The sequence below is a fragment of the Vigna radiata genome, chromosome 8, assembly GCF_000741045.1.
Source record: "Vigna radiata var. radiata cultivar VC1973A chromosome 8, Vradiata_ver6, whole genome shotgun sequence".
NCBI lineage: Eukaryota > Viridiplantae > Streptophyta > Magnoliopsida > Fabales > Fabaceae > Vigna > Vigna radiata.
Genome location: NC_028358.1, coordinates 25,622,078 through 25,631,813, shown reverse-complemented (window position 1 = coordinate 25,631,813; position 9,736 = coordinate 25,622,078).

The following is a 9,736-nucleotide window of genomic DNA, read 5'->3' as shown; positions in this document are numbered from 1 at the left end:
ATATTGATTAGCACGTTAATTTGGTTGCAGCAATCATCAAGAAAAATTTTGTTAAACCTACAATTTCCATTTCTATAGTGCAATCTAGAGTGGTGTTTTAGTAAGAGTTGTGGGTTTGGTGAGATTTAGAAGCTGAAGAATTTGATGTGGCTTGGTTTCCTTTGGTGTTGTAGATGTGCACTTATTGGTGCTTCATGTTGGTTTTTCCTTGTTCCGTGCACACCAACTTATAGTTCAGTTTATAGTGGATTAAATGACTACATTGACAGGTTGTTCTGATATTGGTGAAATGGTGTGGGCAGGTCTGGTGTGTATGGAAGCAGTTGTTTTGCTTTGAGGCAGCTGCCACGAGATTCGGTGTACAAGACTAGTAGAAAAGTTTTGTTGAAACATTAAAACAGTTGAACAACAACTCACTTTTGGTTCTTGAGGTGACTGTAATCAATCCAATTATAAAGTTGGCATGTTCCAGTAGTATGACATGTTCTGGTGTGTGACAAATCAGTGCACTATTATATATATTGAGAAATTAAAGTTTTCGCATAGGCACGTGGCTTGAAGTGGAATTACTTCTAAATGTTGGCCAATGTAGCAAACAAAATTGATGAATTAGAAGCTGCATAATTTTTTGTCTTGTTCTGATTCAGAATTTGGACCTTTCATCCAAAGTTAAGACATCATCAAGTTCATGGTCCATGTGGTGGCAACAACCAAAGTAACCTCTGCAAATTGGCAATGCATCAAGATGTTTTTTTCTTCTTTTAGAACAAATGAAGTGGAGCCTGATGTGAAACAAAAGTTGGATTTGGGGTTGGAGTGATGAATACTACCTCATGCAATTGTGAGTGGCGAGGTGATGACACATTTTTATTTTTTGGAGATTCTCACTTATATCACAACTATAGTGGGTGGTGTGATAAATTTCAAAGATTCACTTATCTCGAGTGTTGATTTGAGTGATCTGACGATAATCGTAGAGTGGTGTGACGATAATCTGTGTTCTTTAGGACTTCGGTCCTTATCTTTGAGTGTTAGCATTCAAAGCGGCATATCTTTCTCACTTATCTTGAAACCTCCTCCTAGTGATGTGACTTCCTTCGTTTCTACAAAACCATTACCATCCATTTTCCTGTACTGCTTCAATTTAGCTGTTGGGGTTTAGTCCTTTTCTGTTCGAAAATAGTTTTGCCACAAATCTGAAATGAGGTGTTATTACTCATCCATAGGGTAACCTCCCTTTCTATTAGAGGGTGACCTAAACAAGAGTTGGATGAAGAAGACATACCTAATAGCAAAGAAGCAGAGACGTAGGCTTGAATCAAATTTTAGGAATGGCCTGAGGAGAAAACCTTGAAGATGGAAATGCAGAGAGTTGCAAAGGAGAAGATAACTTGAAGAAGAGGAAACATGAGGCAAGTAAGAAAAAATAAAAGCGAAATGTAGGGAGTCATGGAGTTTTAAAATAAAAGTCTTTTTCAAGCGATATTTCCCTCCAAGAAAGTTGACCCTTGGTGCTTCACATCCCCTCAACAATCACTAGGGTGATAACATGTGAGTAGCAAAGTCATATTCATTTAATGAAGTATTATTTCACTTGCCAAAAGAAATCATAATCCAAAACCCCTCGTTAATGCAACACAAAAATGCAAAGGATAAGTAACATGACAAATTAAGACAATTAAGTCCTAGAAAGTAACTTCTTCTCGGTCATAGAGATTCGCTTAGAGCTTGACCAAAAGGTCATGCATCTACACATAAATTTGACTTCAACTTGAGCAAATGGTCAATTACTACCACTATAAAGTCTTTTTTACCTACACAAGTTAGATGAAACTTGGTCAAAGGGCAAGTTGTCTTCCAACAAGATGACATATTATGTCTATCAAATTTTTGAATTTAGGAGGATTTGTGTACTTACTCGGTCTATGAAGAGACTTTAATCCATGCGACAGTTTTGCCCATAATGGACATTCAAGTCATATAACCATTGTGACTTCTCTTTTATGATATAATTATTTGTCATGCCTCTTCCAATACTTGGACACAATGACCCTATCTCTTTAGTTTTATATAAAGAACTCAATCAAGAAGTATAACTTAATCGTACTTTTTTATATACTCCTAAAAAGATCATCAATTCTTTTATGGACTTAGAAAAAATTTTGTATATGAATTTTTTTTGTCCTTACTAACTTGCCAGACAAAAATTTTCCTAGAATCTTGACATGTGTCTTATCGATACACATTCCAAATCCATTAAGAACACAAAGGATAAATATTTTAGACACTTAAAAAATCTTTGTAATTTGTGTTTTTTTTTTTTGTAAAATAATTTTATCATGAAATGTCTCACAAAATTATGAAGTAAAATTCCTTTATGCTCTGGACTTAGACTTTAGCCATTATCCAAAACTTTCAATATGTCCATGTAAACTTCTCATTAATCACTTAATCCTTATTTTGTTTATTCATTTTATTTCAGACACCTATATATTAAACTATAAAGTCACTAGTAATCAAATAAACCTTTATCCATTACACTATTAATCATCTTCATCACAAACATGCACCCACTTAATCACCAAAACGTTTAGTACTAAAGTGAAATTTTAATTTAAGAACAAAATTTTAATTTTGTTAATTATATTTTCTAAATTTAAAATTCAGTAAAAGGGTAATATACATGTCTTGGTGTATGTTTTTCCCAATTATTAAGTTCCAATTCCAAATTAGAAAAAAACAGTGTTAAGTATGTAGAAGATTATTACATTCATTATTATCATTATTGCTTAGCAAAGTTCAATTTTTTGAGTTAGTTAAGGAGTCAAAGATGTCTATTGCTTAGTAAAGCTGAATCTTTGAGCAAGATAAGGAGTCAAAGACGTCATGCTAACTAGTTAAGACTAAATTGGATTTTGTGTGAAAAATAACATGAAGCATAAACTCATATTTCATTAATTAAATTACTCTTTTCCCCTTTGAATATTCAACCAATATGAGCCGATATTGTTGAAAAAGATAGAAAAACCAAGCTATTCACTCAAGCTTTATTCTCCGCAATGGTTTTACAGACACATTTATTTTATTGGAAATTGACCTTCATTTTTTTCCCACTGTCAATTATCCTTCTCTGATTTTCCGTTTTGAAACATTTTATAGGTCATTGAAAAAGGCCACTAAAACTTGGGACCCATAACATAGTCAATCATCTAGAGAAACAACTAGGCTTTTTGTAACCATTGACCAATTGGGCCTATTAAATGTCCTAACTTAGCCTCTACGATGACAGTGAAGGAACCAAGATAACCCATAAAAAAGGGCAACTCAATATCTTCTTCTATATCTGTCTATAAAACAAAGTCTTCACTGTTAACGTGTCAACACTCTAAATTTGAACTATATGAACTTGGTTGCTATCACCATGTACTGCAAAACAAAAATTTTGTATTGAAATATAAATCATGTGATCATTCTTTCTTTTCTTTAAAACCATGTTTATTCCATTTCAAACTTCAAATATATTGATGGCAACACATGTTATTTCTCTCATTCTAAATTATACTACTTACATGACAACACAAATTTATTGGATGATAAAACAAAAATTGAAGCAAAATTTTCATCTCTTCTACGTTAATTTTCGTTAGGAATGCATAAGAAGAATCTTTTTCAATATTTTAGTTTTAGTAGAGAATAAAATTTCTTCGTTTGTAGTAAAATTCCAATTGTTCTTTCTTTGTTTGTAAGTTTTATGTTGTTTGTAAAGACTTATTTGGTTATAATTTTACAAAATGATTGTTTTCTAGTAGTTTTAGAATAGGTTTGTAAATTTTAATTTGAAAATAGTTTTGTTGGATTCAAAAATAGGAATAAAACATGATATGGAATGTGTCAACACCCAATTTCGTTTGGGAAAATAAATAATTAAAATTAAAGGATAAGAAAATAATAATTAATGTTGGGCAAAAAAAAAAGGAAAAGAAAGAAATAAAATAATCTTCTTTAATGCAGGACACATAACTTTAGAATGTTTTTTGAAATATTAATTTAATATGGTAATAATTTGAATCAATATTATGATAATAATGTTAAACAATAATTAAAAATATATTGATATAATTTGTTGCATCAGTTTCTTCTTGAAGAGACAAATAAGACCCCTTCTTTAAAATGGGCAACTTTTCTAACAATTATTATAATCTTTGTCTTGAATATTATTTGATTTATTTTTCTTGCAATCAAGACCATTTCTTTCCCTATTTTGCTAATTGTCGTTTGATTCGCCATTAAAGCAAGATCACAATAATATTACAATGTGTGTATATAAATACGCACTCTGTGATAGAAAAAAATGAGGAGAAAAAATTAGAGAAAAAGACCTAGAGATAATAGAGATTGAAAGAGAAAGTATAGAGAAAAATAGGTTTTGAGACATAAGGGTTCTGTCAACTGCAACCACCAAGGAAGCACTAGGGAATTCTAGAAGTTAAAAAGGTATGTCATCTCTATTCCATTCTTTTCCTTTTTTATTGTACTTGGATGCTTTTTTTTTTAAAAGGAGTACGACTTTCACTACACCAAACGTTTTTTCTAAAAAAATTATAGAAAGAATGTTTTCTTTCGTTTCTTTTGGTATTGGCTATATCTCTCGCATCCCCTGATGTTTTATTATTATTATTATTTTTAAAGAAAATAAATAATAAATCAATAATTTCAAGAATAAAAAATACATTTCTTATCACGTTTTTTTATAATTAAATCGTAAAATCAAAAGTACGCGTCGGCCTATGACTCTTTTCTTTTCTTTTTTTCAATCTTTTCTTAAAAATAAAAAAATTACAAAATATTTAAAACCAAAAGGTCAATTTTGTTAAACCAAACATTTTCACTTTTCGAAAAATGTCAAACAATATTTAATAATTTGTAAACAAACTTAGGAAACATAGCATCGAAAAAGATTATACGCTCTGAATAAAGCAGGATCTTGCAGCCGCCAGCACGGAGTTAGCCTTGAGGGTGAAAGAAAGAAATACGACACTGGAGGCTAAGGAACATTGGAGATATCTTTATGAAGAAACCAATGGAGCAGTTGGGAGAAATTCCCCCTCTAGTGTCTCACGGTATGCTCTTGATTCTGAATATGACTCTCCATCTGCTTCATCATAGCCTGATTTCTCTCTTCCACCTCTATCAATCTTGCTTGTTTAGCAATGCAACTCTCCATCTACGTCACCACAACCTGTCGCTTTTCTTCTGCCTTTTCACGCTCCTGATTTAGTTTTATCTCAAATGACATTGCCATCCTTTTCATTTGTCCCTCTGTTTCTTTGACTTGAATATGGGCTTCCCTTAGTCTTTTTAGGGCTTCCCTGAGCCAAGAAGGAAGCCACTTTATCCTCCTTCCATTTAGACCTGTGAAGAAATGAGCATAGTCAACCATCCCCTTGAACACACGAGAAGTCAACCACTGATATAAAGCCGATTCAAGTCAAAGACTAAGGGAAGCCCTAAAATGGAGGGAGGATAAAGTGACATCCTTCTTAGCTTAGGGAAGCCCTAAAAAGACTAAGGGAAGCCCAGATTCAAGTCAAAGAAACAGAGGGACAAATGAAAAGGATGGCAATGTCATTTGAGATAGAACTAAATCAGGAGCGTGAAAAGGCAGAAGAAAAGCGACAGGCTGTGGTGACGTAGATGGAGAGTTGCATTGCTAAACAAGCAAGATTGATAGAGGTGGAAGAGAGAAATCAGACTATGATGAAGCAAATGGAGAGTCATATTCAGAATCAAGAGCAGACCATGAGACATTGGAGGGGGAATTTCTCCCAACTGCTCCATTGGTTTCTTCATAAAGATATCTCCAATGTTCCTTAGCCTTCAGTGTCATATTTCTTTCTTTCACCCTCAAGGCTAACTCTGTGCTGGCGGCTGCGAGATCCTGCTTTATTCGGAACGTATAATCTCTTTTGATGCTTTGTTTCCTGAGTTTGTTTACAAATTATTAAAGATTGTTTGAAATTTTTCGAAAAGTGAAAAGGTTTGGTTTAACAAAATTAACCTTTTGGTTTTAAATATTTTGTAAGTTTTTTATGTTTAAGAAAAGATTAGAAAAAAGAAAGAAAAGAGTCATAGGCCGACGCGTACCTTTGATTTTACGATTTAATTATAAAAAAACGTGATAAGAAATGTATTTTTTATTCTTGAAATTATTGATTTATTATTTATTTTCTTTAAAAATAATAATAATAATAATAATAAAACATCAGGTGATGCGAGAGATATAGCCAATACTAAAAGAAACGAAAGAAAACATTTTTTCTATGATGTTTTAGAAAAAAGGTTGTTTTGGTGGAGTGAAAGTCGTACCCCTTTTTTTAAAAAAAAAGTATCCAAGTACAATAAAAAAAGGAAAAGAATGTAAAAGAGATGACATACCTTTTTAGCTTCTAGAATTCCCTAGTGCTTTTTTGGTGGTTGTAGTTGACATAACCGTTATGTCTCAGAACTATTTTTATCTATATTTTCTCTTCCAATCTCTATTATCTCTAGGTCCTTTTCTCTATTTTTTTTCCCTCCTTCTTTCTATCACAGAGTGCATATTTATATATACACACATTGTAATATTACTGTGATGTTGCCTTAATGGCGAATTAAATGACAATTAGCAAAATAGGGAAAGAAATGGTCTTGATTGCAAAAAAAATAAATCAAATAATATTCAAGAAAAAGATTATAATAATTGTCAGAAAAATTATCCATTTTAAAAAAGGGATCTTATTTTTCTCTTCAGGAAGAAACTGATGTGCAGCAAATCATATTACCATATTAAACTAATATTTCAAAAACATTCTAAAGTGACGTGTTCTGCATTAAGGAAGATTATTTTATTTATTTTTTTTCCTTTTTTTCTTTGCCCAACATTAATTATTATTCTCTTATCCTTTAATTTTAATTATTTACTTTTCCGAACGAAATTAAATGTTCACATAATGCACCATTTTGAGAACATGAAGAAATTTTTTCAAAGATTGTTGCAAATCAAGCATAGAAAACACGAGTTTATTCTCAGCCAAATTAAGCAAAAAGAGAAGATGAAGAAACAAGGAAAATATATGTATTTCAAGTAATGTAAATGTGATTAAATTTTGAATTTTCAAACTTTTGTGATGAAATTAAATAAGAAAAATTTGAATTAGATATGAAATTAAAGACATTTTCTAATGTTGCTTTAAAATTAAAAAATGGTATTTAAAAGTAAGAATGTTCTTTGTGAATTTGTGAGAGTTTTGTCTCTTAAGAAGTAATCTTATATTTGTTATCTTAAAGTTATTAAGAATTTAAGAGGTGCCTTTCTTATTGGATTTTAATGGATTGTAATGAATATTTTTGTGAAAGATCACTTTTTCATACTCTTAATTGATAAGATATTATTACAAATCTCTTCCATTTTCCCTCCTCTTTATAATGGATTGTAATGAATATTTTTGTGAAAGATCACTTTTTCATACTCTTTATTATTATTACAAATCTCTTCCATTTTCCCTCCTCCTTATATATCCCCTTCCCCTTCCCATTCTCATCCAAAGTTTCCTTATTCTAAATTTTCTTGGCATTTTTTATTTTTTATTTTCTTAAAATTTCAATGGAATCTAACAAACTCAATTTTATATATTTTTTTGCAAATTTCCATGTATTATAACAGGATTTTTTTTCTTTTGTTTTGCATGCGTAGTATGACTTAAAGGTTAAGAACTTGGTAAGTTATTCTCATCCTCTTTACAATTACATATATTTTTATTCTTTTTCAATAATTAAATACGTAATTGTGTTTTTATTATTTTGCTAAATTTTAATAAAAAAATCAACCCAATACAAATAGAGAGAAATGCATGGAAAGATGTGAACTTGTTAAGTTTGTACTAAATCACATTATGTTTTCTTATGCCCCATAAATTGTATATACAAAAGTTTTGTTTTTCTATTTTTTGTATAACTATCTTGTTATACTAGAGTATTAAAACAATTTATTTATCCCAAATTTATATGATATTAGTTTTGTCTTGCTTTGAAGATATATAGAGTCTTATTTTAAAATATGCTTAAAATTGCGATTTTTTTTTATTGAGTATTGTTTTTTACATTATTTGTTGTTGTGATTTATATAAGTTTTTTTTTCTCAATTTTTTTTAAATAAGTCTAATCTTATAGTGTACTGAAGTTTAATGTAATTAGGTGTCATATTTATAAATTACATAGTTAATTAGTGTAGTAAAGGAAAACAATAACGGTTATTTTCATCTATAGACAGTGGTTCATAACCGAGGCATATACAGACGAGGTAAACAGGACAGGTTTTTTGTCTCGGTAAAAAACCGAGGCAAAATGGGGCCGGATTTTTGTCTCTGTTCTTAGATAACCGAGGCAGTAGGGTGTTTTTGTTTTTCAAACTTTAGGCCTCGGTGTGTACTGAACCGAACAGTTCTCGCCATCGTTGAACGATTCTCGCCCTCGTTGAATGGTTATTGTCCTCGCCGAACGGTTCTCACCCTCGTAGTGCCCTTGTAGTGTCCTCGCCTCACCATCGCAGTGCCCTTATCGCGCCCTCGTCTCACCATAGCCGCCTCTCCCAGGTTGGTTGTCTACGAGAAAGGAAGCTTGAAGCAAGTTTGTTGAGAGAAGTCTTAAAAATGGCAGAGAAGATATTATGAATAGACCCTCTCGAGATAAATGGCAGAGAGAATAGATTGGGAATAAAACCTTTGAATAAGGTTTGTTGAGACAAACCAGCAATAGGGAAAAAATTGGTGTTTCCCCTATCTACAATACAAACCTAGAACCAGTGAGAAAAGGGTGAAGAAGATAAATGGCAGAGAGAAGAGATTAGGAATAAAATCAAACACCACCACTCTCGCAGAGAACCAATCAAACAGAAAACAACTTAATTGAAATAAAAAAAAGGGGAGGGAAGGAAGCTTCCTCCTTTGCCGCGAATCAGAGCGGAGAGTAGAAGAGGAACAAGAACCCTAGGTTGGAGAGAAGAACTTCTTTGGAGGCACGAAAGGGAAGAGGAAGAACATTGCACGAGAAAATGCATTCGTGTTGACTATTACCTCGGTTAAAAGACCGAGGCCGAACGGTCCTATTACTGAGGCCGAACAGTCCTATAGGCCTCAATTTGGGCCTAAACTTAGGCATATTAATGCCTCAGAATGTTCGGTTCAAAGAAGGTCACCTGTCTGGCAAGACATATTGCTTCGGTTCATAGCAGAGTTGAAGTCGAACGGTCCTATTGCCTCTGTCCCCAGACAACCGAGAACATTAGTGGACAAAATCAACTTGGAACGTTCGGTTATTGCCTTTGTTCATAGCAGAACCGAAGCCGAACAATCCTATTGCCTCTGCCCCCAGACAACCGAGACATACTAGTGGACAAAATGAACTTGAAACGTTCGGCTACTGCCTCTGTTCATAGCAGAACCAAAACCAAACGGTCCTATTGCCTCTGTCCCTAGACAATCGAAGCATATCAGTGGACAAAATGAACTGGGAACGATCGGTATTGCCTCGGTTCATAGCAGAACCGAAACTAAATGGTGTTATTGCCTGTCCCTAGATAACTAAGACATATTAGTGGACAAAATAACTTGAAACGTTCAGTTACTGCCTCGGTTATAACAAAACCGAAGCCAAACGATCGTATTGCTTCTGTTCCCAGGCAACTGAGGCATATAAATTC